The sequence below is a fragment of the Zonotrichia leucophrys genome, chromosome 4 (genome assembly GCF_028769735.1).
Source record: "Zonotrichia leucophrys gambelii isolate GWCS_2022_RI chromosome 4, RI_Zleu_2.0, whole genome shotgun sequence".
Lineage (NCBI taxonomy): Eukaryota > Metazoa > Chordata > Aves > Passeriformes > Passerellidae > Zonotrichia > Zonotrichia leucophrys.
Window position 1 is genome coordinate 36,615,835 of NC_088173.1, and position 26,956 is coordinate 36,642,790.

Consider the following 26,956-nt stretch of genomic DNA (forward strand, 5'->3'; position numbering starts at 1 on the left):
CAAACCTGCAACTCCTTGACAGGGGAGATGCCGTGCAGGTTTTGTCATGAAACAAAGGGATTTGGGGATCTGAGTGCTTCTATTCAAATAAATGTATTTGTTCCAGAGGAACAGAGGTGGTGTGATGATACATTGTAGCAAAAAGTACATTGCAATTACATTGTGATGCTCCCGTCATAGTCATTAAGTACTCAGATTAGCTTCACTGTCTCTCTCAATTGCATCAATTAGAGCTCTACATTCAATTTTCTGGGGTAATTTTGTTGGTGTGGCATGATGAAATGGTGCTTTTACCTTCCATATGCTAATTTTCTTACTTGTATTTGTACTGCTCCCTTTTATTAGCTGTAGTCATCCTCATTACTGTTGTCCAGGCCTTGTCCATGTTATAGCCATATTCATTTGCCTCCTTCCACTGTGCAATGAACAAGCCCTGGGTATCTGATGCAGCTGAAAAATCAAGCACAATTCAGCTGTGATTTCTCCTCAATCTGTACTTCCTGGCCCCATCTCCTCTTTCACTTTGTGGAGATTTCTTCAGCCACATCTGAGCATCGCCAGAATAAAAGTGGAAATGTTTTGCTGAAAGCAGCTTTTGAATACATGCTGTGAATTTATCAGCTCTTCTGTGCCAAACCTCTTGAGGTAAAACTGATCCTGCATGTGTAGGATAAACATTCCCTGTTGACATGTTAAGTTAGCAAGCCTGCTGAGTTATCCTGGGTTATTATCTTCCCCAGCACTCGAGGTGGAGACTTGAGGTAGATGCATAGCTCCACATCATTAGCCTTCACAAATTTGCCATTGCTCTGTGAAATATTCTGTTATTAAAACATGAAAAGCAAAAGAAAAACAACCCAGAAAAATCTACCTGGACAACTGTGTTTGGAGAACAGAGGATGTGAAGTTTTGCATTTTTCTGTGGCAAGCAGACAAACAGTTTTCTACATTTATAAATCAAAACAGCAATATTTGTAGCATCTGCTTGGCTGTTTTAGCCATCATTATAACAAATGACCATTCAATCAATATAAAGAGCAAGTATTGTCAGCTTGGCTGCAGAACCTCTTTCTATACCACAGATTAAAATTATTTGCTTTTCAATGACTCCTTTGTGCCAAGGATTTGAGCTCTGCTAGAGAAGCTGTTTTGGAGTGTGGGGTTGCTGCAGAGCAGATGCTGGGAAGCTGAGCCCCAGCTCTGCTTTTAATTACATGGGGACAGACTTTGGAGGTTACACAGCCCCTCCTGTCTTGGGTTGCTGCAGCTTGGCAGCACCCAGGAGCTGCACACAGGACCTATCCTTGCTGTATTTTCTGATTGTGCTCTGATGAACTCCAAGCATGTTGAAGACAGAAAAGTATGTAGCAAGCTGGCTTTGTTAGAGGTGGCACTGATTTATTTCCCTGTGAGAAGCTGTCTGCAGATCATTACTTGAAGTTCATGTTATGTATCTGAACTGCAACTTGTACTTCCAAACCTTAGTGAAAACACACTGCCTTCTTTCTAAAATGTGTTTCTATTTTATTCATTCATTAATATTCCCAACAACTTTTAAAGTTAGAATATAAAAGGAAAAAATGAAAAGGTTTTTCAACACTTTTCTGGTTTTTTTTTTCATTGTGATATTCAGATTTAGTCAACAATAAAAGATTAAAGGTGTGAATGCTGTGAAAGAACAGTTTTGTGAAGCTGCCTGACAGGATTTGTAAAGCAAGAGCCTTTTTTGCCTTTCTCTGCTCTCTGATTTATCTTCAGCACTGATGTATCAAAGTTGCCCAAGTCACCTTTTTTTATTTTTTTGTAGACTGAGAGAAGTCTGTGTGGATTTTATTCTCTCCCTTAGCTTAAAACCAAAGATCTGCTAAGTCTTCATGGTAGTTAAGGACCATCTTGCCCTTGGTTTCAGTGAATTAATGGTATCAGTGTTAGATACTCCTGCTCCTAAATATCAGTGAAGTGATGTAGGGGAGATCAGCCACCGGTCTGGTTTGGTCCTTTCCCTCCTTAACCAAGAGATAGACAGGGTTATCCTGAACAGACAGACCTGCTTAGCCTTTGCAGATGCTGGCTCAGGTTCTTGCTAGCACCCAACATCCCATTTGCAAGTATTCTTTTAGCTTTCCTACATGGTTGCCCAGGACAAAGCAGAGCTTGAGTCTGATGCTTCAGATGACTTACTGTGGGCTTCTCAGCAATCTGAGCAAACTGAAAGTGGGCCACGTAAAATGTTGCTCTTAGCAGATATTATTTACAGCCGGTCTGACAAGATGAATCCAAAGTATAAATCAAACTTTGGAGCACAAATCTCGTTAGCTGCCATGTTAGTAAATCAGCTCACCTAAATAATCTTGAGCTTTTGACAATGATGCAGCCTTCTGGATTGAAAATTCAGCTCCTGCTTGTGCAGTGAACTTGATCTGCTGACATTTCAAAGGACTGAGATCCTATTTCTGATGGTTCAGTTTATTCTCAACTATAAACTATTTTGAGCAGCAGTGAGCTGAATACAAGCAGTTGATGTTCAGGTCTTTCTCCTCTGCCTAAGCAGAGTAGGTTAGGGAAACTGTGTAATTTGTACATGTTTCCCAGAAAAAACAAGAAGCAAACATGGTAATGTGGGGAGACAAATAACACAGTGCACATAAAGAATGTTCCAGGGAACTGCTTTTATGTTTGTTTTAAATTTTCCATTTGGAAAGAAAATCTGATGTTTTCAATCCATACCTCCAAGCTTATTCCCAGAAAGAAAAGCCTGTGCTAGAGAGAAGTGATTTCTGCTTTTCACTGAAGGTCTGGTATTGTTTGACAATAAATTGTGTTCTATACAGCTTCAATTACTAACCCACTCAGATCTGACAGCCCTTAATTATCTGAGACATGATCTACTAAAATCTACATCTGGAAACCATGTCAATTTTTGCTTTTGGCATTGGAAAGTCTGACTTAATGTTAAACACACACTCTTAAATGCAAAGCTTTGGGAGAAATTAGTACAGCTGAATACCCTTCTGCAGATTAAATGTTAAAATAGATTGCACAGGCCTTTTATTTAATAATTACAATGTTTCACCACATTTCCATGTGCTGTACTCTCTCCATATATCTATTGGTTGATTTTGTGTCTCCCACAGATCTGATGCTTGCTCTTCTGGGATCCTGTCAGCACAGCTGTAATGCAGAAATACTCCCCAGGACTCAGAGCCTGGCTGTTTTGTCACTTCTGACTAGGCACACTCGAGTTTCTGATAGATTTGCCTCTTTTCCAAAGCTTCTCAAGTTGCTTAGTCTTCAAGTAGTCATGGAGGAAAAAAATATGTACCTTATGCATATAGCTAGGGATTTTGAAAAACTAGTACCCATTTGGTTTAATGAATTAAAACTTGATCTCAGCACATCTAAAGTACTAGCTAAACCATCAATTAATAGATTTTCTCATCAATACATTGAATTATCTCGAAGGTGGGTGCCAAGAGGATGGTGCCAGATTCTTTCCAGTGCTGCCCAGTGACAGAACAAGGAGTAATGACCATAAACCAAAACACAAGTTCCACCTCAACATGAGGAAGATTTGCTTTACATTGGGGCTGGCAGAGCACTGGAAAGGCAGGCCAAGGAGGTCATGGATTCTTCTTCTCTGCAGACATTTAAAACCCACCTGGATGCATTCCTGTGTCACCTGCTTTAGGTTACTCCCCTCTTGGCAAGGGGGTATGAGTAGATGATCTCTAGAGGTCTCTTCCAAACCTAATGATTCTGTGATTCTCTGATTTGAGGGCTATTGATAAAAAACGACAAAACCCCCCTAAACTTTCAGAAAAGCACATGGAATAAAGTTTTCCAGTCTATGAGCATTCTGAGTATTTTTTTCTGTAATAAGATGCTAAAATGCATTCCTGGACTATTCACCAATGGCTTGGTCAGCAAAATTTGCAATTGCAGAATGTGCCTTCAGATTGAGGGGTTTTTACCCCATACTTAAACTGGTAAAGAATTCCAACAATTTCAGAAAATAAAATTTTTCTCAGCTTAATTAGACTAACATTTTTAACAGCTTCTCAGTTTATGTTGATAACTATAATAATGATAACTATGATGATGATGATATCATAATTGTAATAATAATAATAACAAGCAATAATAATGATAATAACTTGTTTTGTTGTGAACATGCCTGCCATGCTGATTAGACCATTTACTGATAAGTTCAAACCCAAGTGGCCAATAGTATCTGGCAGTGCAGATAGTACTGCAGTGTGGAGAAGAGCTATCATACAAATGAAAACCATCAAGTTTGGCACTGGATGCTCTGTCCAGCCTGTTGAAACCCAGTGAGCTTTACTGCAGAAATCCTTGCAAGACTGGTTAGAAAACAATGCAGAAGAGGGAAAGGACGGGGCTCTGCGTGTGATGTAGTTACAGCAAACAACTTTTTTCTTGCTCACCACATTCTTACTGAAACTCCTAAAAGCCTTTAAATATTTAAACAGAAGCAGAAGAGTTGAGAAACTATTTTTCTCAGGGACCTACTTATGGCAACAAGAGGTTTCTGAAGGTAAATCTAGACAGGCACTTCCATCATTATGAAGAAGTTGAAGGATATCCTGGGAGTGGTAGGAACACCAGTATTGAAAATTGAACATTCACAGTGTCTTTCTAACTCCACAAAAAATTTGCTATGAAATAATTATTTGGTTCACTCCAATATTCATTAAAGTTTGCAGGGAAAATTCCTCAACCTGCCCCAGTTCCTGGGCAAAAATGCTATTTTGGTGGGATGTTTTGGTAGCTCTACACCACCTGTTTCTGACCATTCTGTGGTCCATCAGGGCAGACATTGTACTGCTTACTGCTCCAAATGTCTGCCCAAATGCTTTTTTCCTTATTTGGGATTTATACATCAGGTTTTACACATCACATCAACCTACCAAGGTTAGAGAAGTCACACAGAAGGACAGAACCAAGCTACAAGATTTTGTGCAGCAATTAAAGCAACTTTATTGAAAAATGTCAGTTGCTATCTTTGGTGACTGAATAAACACAGAGCCATGCTATTTGTAATGTTCAAATTCTATTTTGCATTAATTCATACAGGCAGTTTTTCTAGTAGCAACCAAAAAAGACAGAAGTCAGTCCTAGTGAAAATGTGATCTAACTAAAAGGCAAGTGAGATATTTTGAAAAAAAACACCTTAAAGATTGTGACTATCCTTATTTTCCATGAGAGTGTTGTTGGTTCATATTTTCAAATTGGCCCTCATAGATTAATTTTAAGTGAAATATGTGATATTAATATGAAGCGAAGCCATATGTTGGCAGGAACTAACTTTTAAGGTAAAATCCCACATATTGCAATGAAAGTGCAAAAAAAATGTCATCAGTGTGTCAAAGAAAATATCTACCTAAGATCCAACATGCAAAGCACATTTCTTTTGTAGCACTCAAGCACAAGTTTGATGGTATTTATGTTCACCCACAAAAAGACAAATCAGGGCTGTGTCATGTTTCATGGCAGTTAATGCTTTATAGTGAGGCCTCAAGATTGAAATATCCAAGTGTCTTGAATTAATAGTGACGGTGTTATCTTCTACTGTTTCATATACTTGTTTATGAAGGACATGATTTCAATAAGATTTGGCACTCCCACAGACTTTCTTGCCCTCTTCTGAATCCTGGAAAACTGCTGATATTGAATCTGTGTCATGGCTTTTGTTTTTGTAGCAACAATTTGCTGTCCTCATTGTGGATTTGTCTTCATTGCAATCTCCAGCTAAACGGAGGGTTTCTTGTTAAAGATGAGGTTTCTGAAACAACAGCAGCCAAACAGTTGAGGGAAAAACACCTGAACTTCATTTGGAAAAAAAAACTCTCTAAATCTTCTAAAGTTTATTTTTATGAGATATTATTATTTACTCATTAAAGAAACAGAAGAGTTAATTTGTATCTCATTGATAAAGAGCCAAATCAGCTAATGATTTCACTTGAATTCATCTGTGAATCGTTTTGTAAAGGGCTGATATTTTCATGGTTCCTCCCTTGTTAACATCTTAAAACAGGGGAGGTCAGGTTAATTTCTCTCTAGTCCCTAGATAGTATCAATGAAAATATTGAAAATGTCCTGTTTTTTCAAGTCCAGAAGCTATCCTGAGTTTTTTGGACAGATCTAATTCCCTTCTGATTCTTCCAGTACCTTCCTCACTTGCTGGTTATTTTTCTCCTCCCCCTGTTTACTTGCAGCAAAATTATTCCTGCTTCCTCCCATCTCCCTGGTGAGCATAGATGTAAGGAAGTCATTGAGATTTCTGCTTCTGTATGCTTGCCCTGTCTTTCAAAGCCCTCAGTGTTCGCTCAGCAAGATTACTGCTTTCTATGACAGCAGAAGTTTTATTTGTCTTCACAGCTTGTGCTGGCCTGGTTTCATTTTCACTGGTGGTTGGCTAAGGCTGTACCTTGTATTCCCTGACTGACACGAGGTTAGTGTTTCATCCACAAGGTTATTGTCTTCATACACACTTATTTTCTCTATCAATCCCTGTATTTCCCTGATCACCGGGATTTGTTGTTTACTATTGACAGTAAAAGCTTTTCCTTTTTTTTTTCTTTCCTGTGCTGGACACCTAAAAAACTGCTTCTGAGGGCTCAGGTCTCCTTTCCTCTGCCTTATTCCTCTTTTCTCTAGCAGGTGGTTTTTACCAGTACAAACTTTTCTGCTTTTCTTCCAGATTTTAATGGTTGAACTGGACACTGGCTATCCATTTTGGAGATTACCCTGCTCTGTGTTTCTGGCAAACACAGACTGACATGTGAGAACCTCACGGAGTTATGCAAGTGTTCAGTTCTACTGGTGCCTGACCTGTAAAATATGATTCTCGTTCCCTATTGCTCTTAGCTGTGTATCCATATTGAATTAGGTGGTTTCTGCAGACAAAAGGGAACAAAATATGGTGACAATCAAATAGAGAAGGCAGAGTGCTGTTTCCTGTCCTCCTGCCAGCTCTTTCCTCCCAGCCAATGGCACTTCACGTTTAAAAGTGCCAGAGGCATTACTCACTCCAGCAAACATCCTGGGGTTAATCACACAGTGAGTGGACAGGATTTTCCCTGTGGGGTTTGATACAGTTCAGCTTGAACCATGTGAGGTGATCTACAGGGTGCCCTGGCTGCTGCACACCTGCACTAAGGAAAGCCATGGCTGGGCTGGGACTATGCAGCACGGACGAGGAATGCTTGTACCATCTAATACCAAACACTGAAGAGAGGGGATTGACAGGAAAACACATTTTTATCAGGTGCATCTGCAAAGGAAGAAAGGAGGAAAACAATCTCATGCTCAGGATAACAATCTCATGTCCTGCCTTTTCCCTTCAAAAGCTGGACATTTAGTTCATCATTTCTGTAACAGTGTAGAAGTTAGAGCTATCAACAAAGATGCACAGCAGAGTGGAGAAGGAGAGCTGAAAGTTTTCCCTTTGAAAACTTTCTTAATAAATTGGCAAGAGGCTGTTTGAGCTGGAGTAGCTGAGCTGCTGAAAATTTTCTTCTAGCAGAAGAGAATTCAAGTCCCAGGGACTGGCTGTAGCAGGAGAGGAAGCAGAGAGGGTGGCATAGCAGGCAGAGAACTCAGGTGGCACAGGTTCAAGTGTTGTCTGTCCTCATGGAAATAATTCTAAGTTTTAAATGAAAGAATTTCTGAAACAAACCCGGGACACTGTTTCCAAAAACCGATTCTTAACAGCAAAGTTGTAAAGGTTTTCTTCCGCTTTCAGTTTTACACCTTTCTTCCTGCACTATTTAGGCGACCTAAGTATTCTTCCTAGGGTAAATAGGGAAAGCCATCAGAAAACAAGATCCACCTTTGCATCTCCTGGATTTCATTCCTCGTGTTCACACATAAAGAAAGCCATTGCACAAGAAGGGTGAAAGATGATTGAATACTTGTGATCAGCTTAGAGGTTAAAGGACTCTTTATTGCAGATGTCCTTTTTTCCCCTCCCCAGAAAGTAACGCAATATTTCCAAGGTCTTCATCTGTAAAAACAACAAGAAAAAAAATCAGCCACAGTTACTTGTAACTTGGGAGTACAGCAAATGTCCACATCCAGCTCATTTCTTATGTGATGGCTCATTTCCACAACCTTGCCAAGTACCCACTTTTGGCTGGAGTGTTTAAAATGGTGACTCCAATCTGCATCTGTAGGTATAAGCAAGCCATACACTAACTCTGTGTGAATAATCTGACCTAGCAACTGGAATATTTTTTAAATTAGATGGACTCAATATTTAGCTTCTGGGCAGTTCATTTTTGATTTACTCTGAATCCACAAATTGATCTGTGAACAGCCATTGCTTTCACAGAGGGATTTGATTTGTGGAATTATGGGCTAGATTCATCATACTGATGACAGATAGATTTTCATACTTTGGATTTTATTAATGGCATGTTCTTTGCTTGTTAACATTCAAAGGAGATCAATCACAAGGCATTCTGGTGCTATTGAGTTTCTATGGAAAAAGGACACTATATGTTGAGGGAGGAGTAGAGGTCAGTGTGTATCAGTCTCAGAGAAATACAATACCTTGCTAACAGGAAATAATTGGAAATGCGTCCAAATTTCAGCCAATTCATGAACATCACTCTTCCCTTGGAAAAATCTATGTGGACTGAAATGCATTACTCTCAAAGCTTTTTTGTTCACAATACCTTTGTTATCTCCCACCCCCATCTAAGAGAAAAAAATGTAAAATTTGTGCAAATATACCTTTACCAAGCACTCCTGGTGACCAGTCCTGTGCTCAGGTTACTAACCCCCAGTGCTTTTCTGCAGTTATGGACTTACACATGTCTCAAAAGCCTAGTATTCTACTTATTCTCTGGAAAAATCAGCTGCCACTTCTTTGAGCATGCATCATTTAACTCATTGAACCTGTGCCACAGCAATCAGTACTATTAGGGGAAATCGTATTACCTTTCAGTAAAGTTTTTATACAGCCCAGGATATGCATTTTCATTATTTCTGGAATTCAATACTGTGGTTTAAAAAGTTACATTCTCTATAAAAATAGGTAACTGAATGAACTGCATGGAGCTCTGTCCAGCTACAGAGCAAAGAACTCCGAAGTTCAGCAGGACTGTTTAGTGCAAGATCCCTGGAATAACTACAGAGTAATTTTCAATACTGTTCACTCTGGGTGAACTCGCTGTTACAAGAAGTAAAAGCTTCTCTTTACTGACCCAGCCAGCCCTAGTTTTGGGAGCTTGTGATGAGGTGAAATGTTTACTTTGCTGTTTGCAAATTCTTCAGAGCATGGGATCAGTTTATTAACTTCAACCTCCAGCCAATTCACAAGAGCACAGGAGGCACAGGACCCTGGGAGGTTGCCCTAAAGAATGCAGGAGGCTGATTAATACATTGTCCTGGCTTTAATGTTAGCAAGTTTCTTAGCAACAGAACTGCTTCAGATGATCACATCCCTCATTTGGGAAGACTGGAGTATTTAGTTGTCCAAAGGACACTTAAAATAGATTGGGGGGAACAAGATGGCAAAAAATAAGTTGTCAAAGACAGGTCTAGTTCCTCTGCACAGTGTTCTTTTAACTGCGCCATTGATTTCCCTTTTGGCCTTTTTGAGAAACAGAGCCATCATTTTTTCCCATCAGACCTTTTGCTCCTATTGAGACTGATGCCTTTTCCTTGCTTATTGATTCCCATTGAGCGAACAGAATTCTGACACATTATTTGGGAATTGCATGCATAATTTTGAAGGGAAAGCTGGAAGCAAAGAATAGCCTGGTACACAGAGAAAGTGGAAATACATAATAGGTATTTTGTGCTTGATCAGAGGCAAAGGAACAGATTTTATTTCTCACAAGTTTTTCTGTACCTCAAAATTTATACTGCAATAAATTCTATTGGATGTTATACAAAGAACTACCTTAGCAAGTGCTGTGGAAAAATGATGGAATCTTTGTTTTCAAAGACGTTAGGCTGTCAATTTCAAGGCATTAGTTATGGAAAATAGAAGTGCATTGGGCCCTGTTTGAGAGTCACCTTCCCTGGAATCAGGAAAAAGCCTTGAGCTCCTTGAGCAAGGACCCTGAAAAGCTGGCTTGATGGGATTTATCTGTGCAGACACATGCAAATGAGTGTTTGACTTTGTAAACCTGACCATCTATCAACTGAATACCCAGAAAAATAGAAATTTGAAATATTATTTAATTTAGACATATTGTATTTTAGGAGGTTTCTTTCCCATTTTGGAAAATGCAAGTCAGGTAAATTCCTTATCCTTTGACAAAGGCTGAGAAACAACATGTAGAACATAAAATAAAGGTGATTATTTTGTAAAGGCATGGTTGCAAACAGCAGGACAGGTTTTCTAAACCCTCCAGTGCAGAGGTAGCTCTGATTCTTTCCAGAAATCTGATGTAAAAATTCTGTTTGCTTCATCAGGATCAGACCAGACCCTTGCTGGCTGTTTTCAAAATCCTAGCCTGGGAAGTCTCTATTTCTTTTTCTCTATGGGAAAGAAAATATAAAGGTGCAACAAGAAGCCAGTCACACTTTCCACAGAAAACACAATTTTTCATGGATATATAGTAACTGTAAAGAATGCACCTTCCAGGGGTCAGGGGTTGAACTTGGAGTGCTGCAACATTTGAGGCTCAGTGAACTTCCCTGAACTGCCATTTATATGGTGGCATCCATAATTTCTCCAACCTTTTTTGTGCTAAACAATACCTTTACTGTTCACATTTCTCCTTAGAGATGTACATTTTTATTAAAATATGAACCTGATTTTACATATGGTTTCAATAGAAGGTGCTATGTGTATTATTCTTATCTCCTACTATTGACACAAAATAAATTTACACTAGCAAAGACTTCCTTTGATGGGAGCTATGTGACTGCAGCCTCAGGAGTGCATCAGGTGGCAATGAAAATGCAGATCATCCCAATTCAGACTGAGACCATCTCCCAGGCTCATATCAGCCTCTGCAGTCTGGAGTTCTGTGGGTGTATTGCAGGATTTGGGATGTGCTGAACACGACATGTACCTTACCTCACAAGTTCTCATTTGGCTTTTGGCCAAATTATACTGTAAGTGGAAAAACACTCAATTAGATGAAGATACATCTTAATGAACTGCCTGCTGCACATCACCACTTGGAAAAATCTTATGCTAGACACTTGTTAAAAAATACAGCTTCACATATGGCAACTTAAAAGACGGTCTTTTTGCTCTGTAGTGAGGAAGGGCTGGGTTCTTACAGGCACTGCCTTCTCCAGGATCAGTCACATTGCAAAGGACACATGTAAACAACCTGAGGATGGGATGAGCCCTCTGCAATTCCCCCGTTAGCCCTTGCCCTCCCTGTTGGTGCAGGTCAGGAAAGGTGCACTCCAGGCTGTGGCAGACTTGTTTGCTCCCAGCTGCAGGAGGTTCACAGGAGGGGAGAATCTCATGGTGCTCCCAACCCCTTCAGAGTTCCTGAGCGCTTCCTGGAATCTGCAGAGGTGGATTGCATCACCCACCTCTCTGTAAATAGCAGTGCCTCTGTCAGTGTAGTCTGCAAGCACTGTGGGGTAAACAAATGTTTTATCTTTTTATCAAGTGTCCTCTAAGTTCAAATTACGTCAGCATGTGATTCATACAAAAGCAGACAGAAGAGAGAAATCCAGTAATAGAAATCCATCCCTCCTCCTCTGCTAAGGCACAGTGACCTTTATGAATATCATGTTTTACTACCTTTATTATGTGGGAGAAAGCTGCAGTCTTCTTTCATATCTTATTTAGGAAATTCTTAAAGAAAGGGAAGATTAAGGATGAGCAGCAACCTCTAGAATTTACAGATCACAGGTCAGCTGTCCTCTTCCCCCTCAACAGAGATCATGTGGACTATTGTTTTCATTTCTTAGATTTGCATTAGATAGAATAGATTTAGATTAGATAGAATAATTAGATAGAATAGGTTTGCATTCTTATTTGTTCCTTTCACTTCTGGATATTCATTTTCCCACTGCTATCTTGGACCTTCTGCACAGAGCTTCTCGTTACAGTTGAGGGGTTGCCTTGCCTGTTCCTGATCTCAATGATCCCTCCCTGGAGGTAAGGGCAGGTCTGAATCTCCCACAAGTAAGAGGAGGAAGAAGAGTGAGGAAGAGGAAGGACACCGAAGTTTTCAACTGAGACTACCCAAAGCTCTTCCAGTGTTTTTGACAGTGCTCAACTCTAGCAGTAGTCGAGTCACAGCAGAGCCTGTGCCAGGTCTGCCAGGGCAGCATATTCCTGATTTGTAATATCCATATTCCAGCCAAAACTCTCTGTGGCCATCGTCTCCTTCATCTTCGAGTGCTATTCCCCCATCCATGTTTTCTCAGAAAAAAAAAAATAGACTTTGTGGGCATTTGGGTAATTTCTTCCTTCAGCAGACTGAGTGGTGCATGTGTTTGTTAGGTTAAATTGTATAGGCCATCAATTCTCCTCCCTAAAAGGAGATATTAGAGTGGAGACTATTAAATAAGAGAGTTACAATGATGGTCTCACTGAGCTCCTTTAAATGCTTTAAGTGGTTGCTCTCATACACTTCTGATCACATTTTAATTTCAGTTTCCACCACTAGACTGAAAAATTCTTGCTTGAAACCTGAAGGGATCTTGGATTTTTCCTTAGGACCTGCAACTAAGACACAGGCTCCTTTTATTTTCATGGTTTATTGGGTTTTCTTGATAAGTTTTTTGCAGTGGTGGGGCAGGGTTACAGGGATATGTTCTCTGGGAAGCTGCCAGCAGCTTTCCCCCAAGTCCAACAGATCTCCTTTTCCTGACCCACGAGATTTTCTTAAAAATTTCTCTTCATCTATTTGAAGAGGGAGAGTGAAAGAGCAGCTTTGGTGGGCACCTGGCATCCAGCCAGGGTCAAACCACCACACAGCTCTAGAAGTGATAAGCCAAGATTAAACTTGTTTGTTCAACTTTACATAGCTTAATTGTCTCAGCTTTTGATTTTGTGCCTTGGTCTGACTGCCCAGATCCACATGACTCTTCATGCCAATCCATTTCATCTGGGGACAGAAGAATCCACAGCAGCAATGGATTAACAACGCCCTTATCTTGTACTGTTACAACCCACAGCAAAGCTTCCCTTCAGCGTTACCAAACTTCTGCAGACATGAGCAGAAAATGCAGGCACACATGGGAATATGTAGGTATAATATTAAGTGTCTGAATTGTAGATTATTCAAATAATTAACTCAACCAGCTACTTGGTGATCTACCTTGAATTATTAAATCTCTGGAGATGCATGCAGAATCAGATTTAAAATGACAGGTATGCCTAATTATAATAATTGCCAGGAGAGCATTTTATTACAGTCTTTTGTGGTCTATTAAGTGATAAACTAGTTAATCAGCAGAAGAAGCCTTTGGTGAAGTTGTGTAAAAGACACTAGACTAGAAATGTTTTATGGTTTAAAGCCTGTGGCTTTGCCATTGGGACTTTTAGAGGGTACTGATGGAATTTATACAGTGTCAAAGGAAATTGAAAGCAAGAAGGCAGAAAGAGGTTCTCTATGCATTCATGGGCCATTGGTTGCAGTGATATTCAGAGTTTCTGATATCTGGTATCTCTGAACATCTGCACAAGTAAGTTGTTGCTTATAAAGATGTTTTCCAAATAAGATGCATACAAGAATAAGCCTGCTGTGACCATGTGGCTGTTGAGACTCAAAAGACTTCTTGTGTGGTGAAGTAGAGAAGGTGTGGTCAATTTGGGGCTTAGGGATTTCCAGAATCACTCAAGACTGTGGTAGAACCTCTGAGGACCTTCTGCAAAGTGCCTCACTGAAACCCCTTTCTGTGGTCTGGGGATCCAATAGATGCTCCTGGAAATTTGAGTCATGTCAGACAATGAAAGCATTGAAATGAATTTGTGCCCCTAGATAAGTACCACAACACAAGTATCAATTCATTACAGAAAAAAAAAGTATTACGGTGATAGGAGAAAAAATACATTTGCATCAGGAACATAAGTACTTTCCATGGCATTGCTTCCTATGCAGGACATTGATCCTGCACAAATCTCATAATGAGAAAATCTTCTCATTAAAACACAAATTAGGAGAGTTGTATGAAAGGCCTGAAAGACCTGGGAAGAGATACTAGTGTTCCTTATTGTCTAGCACATCTCCCCTTTATCCATATGCAGTTTATTTAGTAGGATTTAATAAGCTCAGTACATTTTGGTTCTGAGATTTAAATAATAGAAATAAATATACCCTGGAACACAACAGAGATTGTAAGGGATTTCACACCCTTAACCTTGTAATCCTTGATTATTATAATGTGGATAATAAATTGGCTAATTTTGTCTACAATAGGGTTTGTCAACATCTGCAGGAGTAATACATTTTGAATTAGAATATTCCAATTAATGCATTCTTCATTTAATTTTATTCTCTTTTTCTTTTTGCAGAGTCCTAAAATTTATTTATTTAAAGATTATTTTAATTACTTCATTAAGCTCTCAAACATCATCTGATTTTTTTTTTTCCTATTTGGAAGGGGAAAAAAATAGTGTTTCCTACATCTGAGCTACGATAGGTCAAAGAGAATTCTCCTACAAAACAAAATCAATGGCATGCAGAACTAGTAAATAATATGAGATAAATAATCTAGATTTTGAAGGTCAACAGCATGCCTGTGGGAGAGAAAAATGTATGCAAGGATTACCGTTCAAGTACCGTGCCTGTTCTGGAAGGTCTGGTTACGGATGTTATTCTCCAGTGAATTCCCAGAACAGGGAGCAGTGATGAGTTGTGCCTCCCCAGATGACTCTAATTAACAACTCAGTAGTTGCAGATAACTCTAATTAATAACTCAGTTGTGGCTACAGGAGCGAGTGCAGTAGGTGGGCAGCGAGTGACAAACGTGGCCTTACAAGAAGGCGGCCGCTGCAGCCAGACACGAGCTGTGATGGGAGCTGGGAGGAAGCTGGGGGAGGAAAGGGACAGGGAGGAAATCAGGAAATCAGTGCTAGGAATGTCTCCAGCCTGCCTGGGCAAGAGAATATTGCTGAGTAAAATCCCCTAAAAAAAGCTCATGGTCTAAGCTTGGCTGTGGGGATTGATCAGCCTTTTTTTCCTCTGTCAAAGAAATTGCTGAATTTTAATCCTGCCTGCAAATGTCTTAAAATTATTAATGCTGGCATTTGCATATTTGACTTTCATATGTGACTTGATAGGCTTTGAAACTCTACTATGTCCTGGCTGCAACATGAAGACAGCGGAAATGAATGAAAAAAGAGAAAGAGAGTGAAATAATGTGGTGGTGATGATGATGAAATAGAAAAGAAAGTGTTGGTTTGGGCAGACAGAAAACAAACTTTTATTAAACCAAAAATCCAAAAGGAAAGAGTAGACTGTATTCATAACATGTTGGCAAGCTTTAAAGTAAATGAGTTCTCCTAGGGCTTCAGATTGTTGATTTTTTCCCCCATTTTGAATTATGAACAGCGCTCCCAAGTAAAAAGTGGAAAACTCTACTTAAGAAAACATTGAAGTACTTTGATGTTGCAGCCTACAATTTTTTCCTCAAAACATTTTGTCAACTTCAGCCCAAAAATTCATGAAATCACATTTTTGAGCTTTTTATCTTCTGAAAAGAATTTGCCCAGCTGTATTTTCAGACTTCAGTGATGAAGAATACATCTACATCCTTCAAGTCTCAATGCACGTTTGCTGAATTGATATCCTAAACTTTATTAATGCACTGCAGTTGCAGCAAGTTTCAGGCATCCACCACACTGTTGTATTCCAGAAAGCCCTCCTGGTTATAACAGTTTCTAGGGATAGCAATTCTCAAGGAGGCCCATCCAGAATTGGTTTTCCTCTATCTCTGAGTTTCATTACATCTAGATTTTCCAGTGGAGATGTGGGTCTCTGTCAGATGAATTTAGTTTACTGAAAACCAGCTCATTTTAAACTGCCTTCTGCAAGGATGACAAAGAGACCATGGATTGCCCTATGGCTGGCTGCAGTACGGAGGACAAGTGAGATGAGCAGAACAAGTCTGTGCTTCACTTTGACGAGCTGTATTTAAGCACATGTAGGAGCTATAGGAATGGAGACATCCCCTCTAGCATAAGAGAGAAGATCAGTGTTTGCATTCCCAGCTTTACCATGCCTGGTGAGTGTGACCATGCAGTTGCAAGCTGTACACACTGCTGAGGTGGCAGCAAACAACACACAGCCACTTTGATAGACAAGGCTACTGAAGCCTGAGACCTCTCCTGAAGCTGGCTGGAGCAGATTTAGATAGAGCCAGAAAAACACTGCAGAGAATCCCACCTACTGTGGTCCATCACTGAAAGAAGAGCAGAATATCTCCATTTCACACATCTTCATAGGAATTTGAGAAATGGAGTGGGTGCCAACACATTGTACTTCTGAACATTTGCCTTGCTGTGATTTAAAAAAAAACAACAAAACCACCAAAATGCTCTTTGCTTTGCCTCCATCTTTGTGCTCAAAGATAACATTTGAGCCTGCCAATTTCTTCTAAACCTGTTCACACCCTTTCATTATCCTCAGAAACATCTTTATTTGCAAATTTTTAGAATGCATGAAATTATACACACTTGATTTTTGCTAATACTCTATACCTGTATTTTATCTGCCAATTACAGCAAATAGAAAATCTAGACAAGCATGAATGCAATAAGATAATGTCTTTTAGCAGTAACTAATTAAACCATAAAACAAAACATGTTCTATTTAAGGGATAATGTTCATGGCACTTGAACACATCAAGCAATAAGCTGCGTTTTTAGTTGATTAAATGTCAGAGTGAATCTGAAACATCTGATAATTGCAAAAATAATTTCATGCAATATACTAATAAGATGAAAAGATACAGTTTTACATTTTGTGAAGTCCAGATGAGAACACCCTGGACTTACAAAAAGAAGGAAATATTTGCTCCATAGGTGTCTTGGTGAGCTGTGTGGGTGAGGACAAGCATCAGCTGAGCCAGGGGTGTTATATACACCTGTGACAGCATTCTTCTGCTCCTGTACTGTGCCAGGGCTTTCACAGGGCAAAAAGCCATACTAATTTCAGCATGGATGGCCTTGGTTTTGAGAAATAAGAGATCATACTAAACACTCCTGTCAGTTACTGAAGGGAGGGCATGAAGCACATTATGACAGTGTATGGACAGGTCTAGCTAATAGCTCTCTGCATCTTAAATTTCTTCTCATGATTATAGTCTGATAAATTAGGCTTTGAGTCTTCTTCTGTCTCAGTCTCAAGTGCTACTGAGAAGGTTCACCACAGAAAGCTGACTCTTAATCCCAACATGAAACAGAAAAGTCCTTATTGCATGGCATTAGTTTACAAAGTCTCCTAGGATGTTCATTCTTAAGTATAATCCTTGTCAAAGATCGTGTGTGGAAAGGAGACGTTTCATTTACTTTTCTGTTGCAGAACTATAAACAGCGTAGTGATTTATTATAAACTTGCTGTCCTTTCTTGAGTCCCAGATCTCAAGTTTCCCTGTATAAATATTAATGGCAGCAATCTGTTTGGTGTAATGTGTAAGCTGTTGGATCACACAGGCCCACATTTCCACATTTTCTGGACCCGACCTCATTTGTTCACACTCGAGATTCCGCACCCTGTTGCGTTGCCGATAATGTCAGACTCCTTGGAGAGGGAATGCTGTGCACTCTGGGGCTCACGATTGGCTCTCATCCTTCTCCTGTCATCAAGCAACTCTATAAAGCGTCTTGAAATGGGAGAAATCTGGCTAACAACATCTCAGTGCCAGATAATTATCAGATGGTGACTACCCACGCTGATTACCACTCAAATAAGAGAGGGAGTTTAAAGATGAATTTGTGTGTTTATGTGGGGGTTGAGCTTGGGGCTCATCTCTGCCCAGGCTCCTCAATAGGAAGTGCAGGTATTACATTTCCTCTAGCAGGAATGCTAACTGAGAATTCCTAGCTAGGGCATGGAAAAAGAAAAAAATGGGCCTCAGTCCAAACTGTTTTAAGAGGAAGGAAAAAAACAAAAACAGTGTGTTTCCTAACTTGGCTTTGGTTCATGTTTAACATCAAGGGAAGCTATTGCTGCTGGAGGCTCTGTACTGAAAGTTGCATTCATGCAAGCTGCACTGTCCCCTTCTGTTGCCTCTTGGCCAAGTGGTGTTTCATTTCTGGGCTTATAGCAGTTCAGTATACATTTCTGGAGGGAGGGTCAGGTCATAGAACCCAGCCTGATGCTTTTTGCTCACTTAATGGGTAAATGCTCTGACTACAGACTGGAGGAAAGAAATGGGAGATACAGTTGGAGTCAGGTAGGAAAAATCTCAGCCAAGTCACCATTTAGCCCTTTAAGGATTTCCAGCTGCTCAGTGCTTTACTTTACAGAAGAAACATCAAAGAACATTGCCTGTCTTTTTAGCTGAACTCCTCACAAGTATGGATGACTGTATTTTTAAGTTATCCTTCTGATACAGGGCACAAATTTTTAACTGAGACTTCTACTGATGTTTTACCAAGCTGCAGCATCTATCAAGGGAAATCAGAATATTACTGACAAAGGTATTAATTCTACACCTCAGATTTTTAACTAGATGAACCTCTATTCAAGCTGGATTCTTCCAATCAAAGCCACAAGGGGATCTGTGGACAGATGCAGAAGTGCCACCACTGTACCTTGGCCCTATCACAAGGGAGTTATTTCATAGCTTCTACTAGTACAAGAGCATTCAAGCCTCATTCCAAAACATACCTGTAGTACCTCAGAGGTGATGTGAGTCCCAAGCTCATTGGAAATGTCACAGGTTTTATATTAGCACACAGAGGAATTAATCCTCATTGTCTGCACAATTCTATTATTCTATTGTTTGAATGATTCCCTTGTTTGTAATGTTAGTTAATCCTATGCTCAGTCCTTTTCTTTTGGGTCAGTGGGTTTATCTTGTTGTGTTCTCCTGCTGGAATTAGCTGATTTCAGCACAGTTCCTGAGTTGTTTTTCCCTGAGGATTCTTCATATCCATTATTAGTGTACCCCCAGCTTTGTTTACTTCCTCCCAGGTCTGAGATAACACGCGAACAATAGTACCACCTTTATCTTATCTCTTATCTGAAGCTCCCATCAGATGGCCAGTAAGAGTTCCAGGAATCCATGGAGGCATATTTGGGTCAGGGGAAAGAAGGGGGAACAGGGGAGGCAGCTTTGGTGGTCTCAGATATTCACCACATCTGTCCCATAACTCGGGGTGATCTTTCCTTAACACGCTTTGCCACAGCAGGAATTTGTGATCTTGAGAGCGTTTGAGACAGGCGATTGTGAACTACTTACACTGGGGAGAGTAGAAAAAAGCACAAAAAATAGTTTTGTGATGGATCAAGATGACTGTCTAAATAATCACAATATTAATGATCATTTTGGTTGGAAATATGAGACTGGGGATTCATAGGCCAAATTTGCCTCAGTGCAGTTGAAACAGGGATGCAATACATGGTACTGTTCCTGTGATTTCTGTATCAACATTAAAGAAATCCTGCTGACACTGTGCAATTAAGTACCATGTTGGCAAAACTGGATCAGGACCATTTTTATTATCTTTACATGTGGTTATCTGCATGTTAAGATGGTTAAAGCCATTATATCTCATTTCAAGGTGCATTATGGTCAAGACACAGGTCAGGTTTCTCAGCTGACTTCAGATGACATTCCAATCTCTGCTAATTATACGCTTACAACATTTCCCCTTACACAGCAGTCAAAAACTTGGGAGTATTCTTTCAGTTTATGAATTTAAGATTTTAAAATCTAATTTATTAGGGACTTCTACTGGCATAACTTAGTTTATAGCCCTATTAGCTTGGGGTGCTTAAGTGTTACACAAAATAACAGTAGCATTCAGACAGATTTCTGAGGTGCAGAGCCATAAATTTTGACAGCATTTTATTTGATGAAAGTAAATAGTGTCATTTTCCACTTTATGAACTCCATTTGACATACACTCTGATCTTAAAAAATTTATTGCATTTGAGAATGGAGAAGATGGGCTGCTCAAATTCTCCATGACCAATAATTTATCAAATCTGTCTCCATTTTTTCTACACATACAGAAGCCCGTTCTGCTAATGTCCTCCAGTGTTTAAAGTTAATGGGCTATATTTGGGATATTCTATTATCTAAGATATGTGATAAATATTAAGAATTAAAGATGCCTTCTGAAAGGGCAACAGAATTTATTATTAATCAAAAGAATAAATCAGTTTTTCCTCTGCTATGTCAATCCTTGTCTATTTAAAGAGGTTGCCAATGTTGCAGTTCTCTCATCTTGTTATTAGTGGAGTTCCAGATGTTTCTGTTCCTGAGGGGTTTTAGAGAGTTTCAGTGCTTCTACATCTCACTCCCTGGAAAAGGGAGAGATGTGTTCTCTGGTTCAGGGCTCAATGCTCCATGTTGATAACAGAATAATGCTAACTTAGAACACAGCCCCATCTGCACTTCCCACTGCTCCAGCCACCAGTTTTATCCTCTTAACATGATGATAGCAAGCAGATTCCTCTGTGCCCATGGTAAGCAGAGGCAGCCCTAATTCCACAAATTCACTATCTCCTGATGGGCAGAACATAAGGGTCATTAGTTATATGAGGCTCATTAGTTAGGTGGGTCTTGCAAATCACACCAAAAGACTTTGTTGGAAGAATGATGGGGTCCATATAAATGGGACTGCTGGGAAACACTACTGGATTTCCAGCTGGAAAGACTTAGCGCCTGCTGTTTCTGGAAAGCAAGTTGAAAATACTACTGCTCCACACAATGTGCTTCTCCCTGTGCATCCAGGTAGAGGATACAAGACCTTATGAACCTTTTATAGAGGCAACACCTTTGTGAAGAAACACTGCTTTGTGTTGATGATACTTTTGAAAATAAACAGCAGTGTTAGATGAGGGGGACAGCTGTGAAAGTCAGGTTTCTAGATGGTACTTCATTTTTTTTCCCCAAAATATAACTGTGCTCAGTGCTCCCAGCTGGCTTTTCTGCCTCAGGAGAGAACACCCTCACATTGCAACATGCTCCCCAGCCAGGGTTAAGCTAAAATTCTCAAGTAGGACGAAAACAAATTTCCACCTGTAACTCTGGTCTGTTCACAGATCACCATTTAAAGAGATATTGTCCCATTATCCACCTTCAACACCAAACTGAAGGAGGTGCCTAATTTTTTAACACTGAAATTCTTACTTGAGTAGATTTAGATATTCTACTCTAGCTGAAGCCACTGATGTCATACAGAGATTTTAATCCTCATTGTTACCCATGGTTTGAAGTCTATTTACACCTGTATTGCTAAACTAAAATAGCATGAGGAAGGGTAGAAAATTAGAGGAAGAAAACAATGAGAGAATATTAAATATAGTCTCAAGTCTGATGCAAAGACCTCGTTGTGGAGATAAAACACTTTTGTTGTTTTGCTGTATATTTTAGGAGAGAATAATGTCTTAATTCTGGGCCTGTAAACATTTGCCTTTGAGATGTTTAGAAGCCTTGGTCTCTGCCACAACATAATTATACAGCACAGAATAATTATTTTACAGTCAATTAAGTACACTAAATGTGCATATTTAGGAAACCTGATTTAAACGTCATCTGTATCATGCTGCATCTCGACCATACCACAATTCTTCCATCTGAACCAGAGACCAATTACTTTGCTAATTAAGCTCAGGGGTTCAGCCAACTTCTGAGGGAGTGCTTGAAACTTTTGTTTTGTCATAGAAATGATGCCAGCCACAATAACAGGGCTTGGCTCTTGGTTTCTGCTGATTCCATAAAGCCAAAGAGAAATTTCTTCTGTAGAGTTCCCTTTTATTAGTACTACAGCTCAAGCTCCAAATAGGAAGCCTGAACACTAAATTTTTCTCATGCAAAGAATTACATTTTTCAATCATGTAGTCCATAAAACCCAACATTTTTGCAGCAGACCAAATTCATAGCATGCACAGGTATTCAGTTTTTGATAATGGCTGAATGATGGTTTATGAAAGCTCTTATTAAGAAAAATAACATATTCATTTAGAAGACATCTAGTGTTATGGGAATTTCTCCAAATCTTATTATAATATTAGAAGGATGATTAATATTATGGCACACATAAAATTCTTTCATCTTTTCTGGGACACAAGTTCTTTTCAGTCTATGACTGACTGTGAAGAGGAGAAGGATATCACTGCAGGAAGGAAAGTGGGTTTTGCTGATTTTCCTCCAAGCATTTTGACTGCACTTACTTACATAGAGAATGTCTGATTTGGTGTTAGACTAAGGCACACAACGGACTTCAAACCAAAGCAGAACAAGAACAAACCAAAAGACTGAAATGTTATTAGTACTATGACTACTACTACTAGAAAAAAAAAAATAGACTGAATCTTTTAAATAAATGTCAGTCCCAAACTGTCTTGCCACATGGACATCTAGTTCTTCAGCACTTCCTCTAAAAATATTTCATTAAAAAAAAAACAACTTTTAATGAAACACCTTTCCCCTTCCCTCCACCTCTTCACCTTATATGCTTAATATTTCCTAGGTTTTTACGCTTATCCCTTACAGTAGGCAAATACAGCCATGAGCAGTACAATACAAAAGGCCATCAACCACTTGGGGCTGTTATATTTAGCAAGGCAGATGCTCCCTTAGTAGCACTTGGCTCCACTTAACATTGAAAATACAGCTGTATTATGGGAAAGGAGAAGGAAAATTTGTAATAGTACAAATCTCTCACCCTGTTCTGTGATCAGTCACAGTAAATCTCTCTCTGAAAATCTCTGTCACATTAGATGTTTGTGAAAATATAGGTATCACTTTGTCAGGCATGTCAACAACAGATGACAAGGATGATCTTTTTTTGATTTCACTGGGATGCTCTCAGCTTGCATAACCAAAGACTGGTGACTCCTTTCAGAGTGTCTGCAATGTTCCCTCACTTTTAGCTCCTCAAACAAAACATCCTTTTCTTCATTCAAGTAACAAATGGATTTAAGACATTTTCCTGAAGCAACCTGGGCTGTCCCTGTTTTTCATCAGGGGCTTAGCAGTGCAGCAGAATGAGTATTCAGTGTGATGAATTGGGTGTGGGGAGAAGGAAAAAGATGAATGAGCACAGACACTGTCAAGGCTTCTCTGGTAGAAAATGTTAACGATGTGCTTGGAGTTTCCTGATAAGTCTGTCAGATGGCCCATTACTGGAAAAAATCTTCCCTTCTGACACCATGCTGATGTGATTGTGGAGGCAGAAATGGGAAGTAGTGGCACTTACAAAATACAAATTGCAGGTGGTTTTTCTGTCTGGGGTTCAGATAAGGCACTGAAGCAAAAGTTTCTCTGCTTTCACTCTCAGAAATGCAGCCGCTGTACCTAGGCATGAACAAGGTGGAAGGGATTGAGCAGCAAATTAGATAGATTTTTTGCAGGAGTACAAAATCAGGGAGTTGTGCTCCTTCCTGTTTTATTAAGCTACAGTATGAGGGAAATAAGATCATGAGCCAACTCATTGGACTTGCTGAAAACACTTCATAATTACTTGCAAATTTTTTAATGTAAGTTAAATATTAAGAGAAGCTTTGAATCCAGTTGCTTAGGGCAAACATCTCCCAAAGCTGAGCAAAAAAAAAAAGGAGAAAGGGGCCAACCCCATTTGTTGATTTAGGTGTGAAATTATTTCTACATTCTTTTAATTTTAGGCAAAAGATTAGCAATATCTGTCACAGATTGCTGAGGACTCTCCATTAACTCCAGAGGCCAAAGCACTTTTGCTTTGAGTGGATATGCTATTTCTGCTCTGTAACATTAATTCTCTACTCAAAAGCAATAAAATTCCTCTAGTTAACCTTGAAATAAAACCAGATTGATTATTTCTGACATGTGGTATTGAAATCAACACCCTGCTGTGGAAGAGGTGTTGAAGAAGGGCCTCTATCTTAAATGAAATACTGCTTCCCTTGTGTAAGGAAGAGATTAAAATCCCAGAAATGCAAACTCTGGCAATTTGATAATCAAGAAAAAGAGATAGCAGGGGCTTGACCTTTCAGCCAAGCACAACATCTTTTCTAGCAGTAGTATTTGTTGAAATGCTGCCAATTACTAAAGACTAGCCATTGCTTTCATCCAGCTGCCTGCCTGCCATCCTTCAGTGGAGGCAGTGTAAATACTGCCTGCACAGGGAGGAGATGAAGTGAAGATGGATGACTGCTCCAACCCCCAGTCCATGCTAGAGCAGAATTGTTCCTGGTGTGGAGGAGCCCTTTTGCCTTTGCATGGACACAGCCCAGCTCCAGCTCTTGGATGGAGCCAGTCTGCAGGCAGGAACACCACAGCACTGACCTTACAGGGTGAGAACAGGTGCTGTCCATTCAGATGCAGGAGCACAGCATTCCCATTCCTGCTCAAGAGCAAGGAGCAGCAGAAGGAAATCCCAGACACCTGCCTGTGTAAGTGCAGGAGCAGCTCTGGAGGAGCAGCTCTGGAGCTCTACCATGCTCTTAGTACCTCCAGAGAATGGTAGAATTTTCTCTCTCAAAGTTGTTTTGGTGGCATTTGAAAATCTTTGCAATGGTGACTCCATGAAAAGACTTTGTCTTATAAAAGGCTATAAAAGAGTAAACAAGACTCTGTCCTGGGAAAGCAGTCAGAATTGTCCCCATGTGAGCTGCTCAGAGGGCATTTTTAAAGTATAAGGCCTTAACGTCAGTGTGCATTTTGTAGAGTCAATGCATCTTTTCCAACTGCTAGAGCACAGCCCAAACTGCATCAAAATGATCAGAATGATCAAAATGATGCTTTTTCTCATGGCCATGAGAAATAAACTCTGTCAAAGAAGGACTTTGCATGTAAACCAGTTCCAAATCTGAACAGTTGACATTCACCCAGAAACTCAGGGAATGAAACTTTGCACAGCAAGTGCAAAGAAAATCAAAACTGAAATAAAACTTGGACAGTATTTGGCAATTACAGTTTCACACAGACACCAAACATGAAAAAGATTGAGAATTGAGTTTTCAGAATCAAAAAAAGGGAACTGATAAAAAAAGGGAGCTGATAAAAAAGGGAGCTGATAAACTGATAAACCTGATAAAAATGGAGCTAGAAACACAAGGATCTGTGGAATTTATTCTTGTCCTCAGTAAGCATGATTTTTAACAAAACAATTTTATGCTGTGGTGTTTTTTCCCCCACAGGACACCACACTCCTCCAAAGCACAGGAGGGATAATGTCTGTGGATGGATCAGGCTTGTGGAGTGAAGGAGTCTGTTGTTTGTGGGCTTGCCTTCTTCAATTTGATTAAAACCTTGCCAAAAAAATTCTGGCATCTCTGTACTTTACAAAAATTGCTCCACCAGATGGTTATTATTCAGCTTGTGGGGGAGGCACTGGGGGAGTTGTTTAGGAATCCGGAACTTTTATGTGCACATGTCACCAAATTAATAAGGACTGCTTCTCTCGGAGAGGAGCTGGATTGCAACGGTGTAGGGCTGGAAATAGCAGTGCAGGGCTGGTGTCTGCTGCAGTTACCTTGCTCTGGCTCTGCTCCATCAGCGCTGTGGGATGTGCCACACGAGCATCTGGGAATAGGAGAGGGTGTGGGACATGGAAACTGCTCTAAGGATATATCCTTTAAACAAAACAAGCTGTACTCAGGATTCCGCCAGACCAGGACACCTGTGGGTGCTGACTGGGGACTCCTGCAGGGATCCCTGAGGTTCCCTCACTTCTTGACAGTCCCCTGCTACTGGATGAAAGTTAAAATGCAAATATTTCCAAACTTGCTTTGGCAAAGGAGAGCTCAAACGCGTTTCTGGAGTTGGGCCAAAGGTCCAACTGTTCCACAGAGCCCAGTGAGGAACATGAAAGTGCAAGAGTGTTACCCTGCACATGGGGGATATAGCCAGGAGCTGGTTTCTCTAAGATTAGATTTACATAACCAACATTTCTGCTGAGAAATTCCCCAGTGTCAGATTTTGTCTTTCTTTCTTTTTCATTTCTAACACACTACAACACATTTTAGCATCTTTATTACTCAGATTTTTTCTTTTTTAAATTGCAGGAGGACAGGGAGAAGAAATTAAAGATTAGAATTTTCATACTAAGGTTTGAAAAGACTCATCATCTCTGCACATAGGGGAGAATTTGTAGGTATTTTTTTACTCTGAGACTGTTATTTAGGTGGAGTTTCTAGTGAATGAGTTTCTAATGAGTCAGACTAGTTTCTTTAAGAAATTCAAATACTGCATGGTCTGTATGTGATCTCTAATGAAGACAATTTTCTTAGCTAAAAAAAAAAAAGAAATAAAAGCATTCTAATACAAGTGGTCAATGCTATCTTGGGAATATGCAGGCTATTATTTTTAATGGCTTGTGATGAGTGCAGAGTTGTTTCCTTGTATTCCTGTGACAAAGACATGCAGTCATTCTGTACCTCTGCCCACAAGAACAGTGACCAAAGATTCATATGGATACACTGCCATGTGCTAACATCTTTATTCATTTCTTCAGGTAGTTGCACCAGAGCCCTGTTTTAGCTTGGCTCAGTGAACAGGAGCCAGCAGGTGTTGAGTTTGACAGATTTGTTTCCAGCCAGGCTTTGTCTGTTTTGGAGTCATGCACTGTCTTTTTTCTGAGTCCAATTCTGAGCCACTGAAGCCAGGAGTTATATCTTATCTTTAACCATGGCTCAGGCAGAATCTGTAGGATGTTGTGTCAGAAAGGGATCTAGGTACTCCAGTAGCATGAGCAATTATTATTTAAGACAATTGATTTCTGTAAAGAGGCTGCTCCCAATTGTGGGTGCTGAGTGCTTCTGCTACCTGCACCCTCAGTTTAACTTTGCACAATAATTTGAATAAATGTGTGTATGGAGGGTGGAGTCTTTAAAAGTGCTCA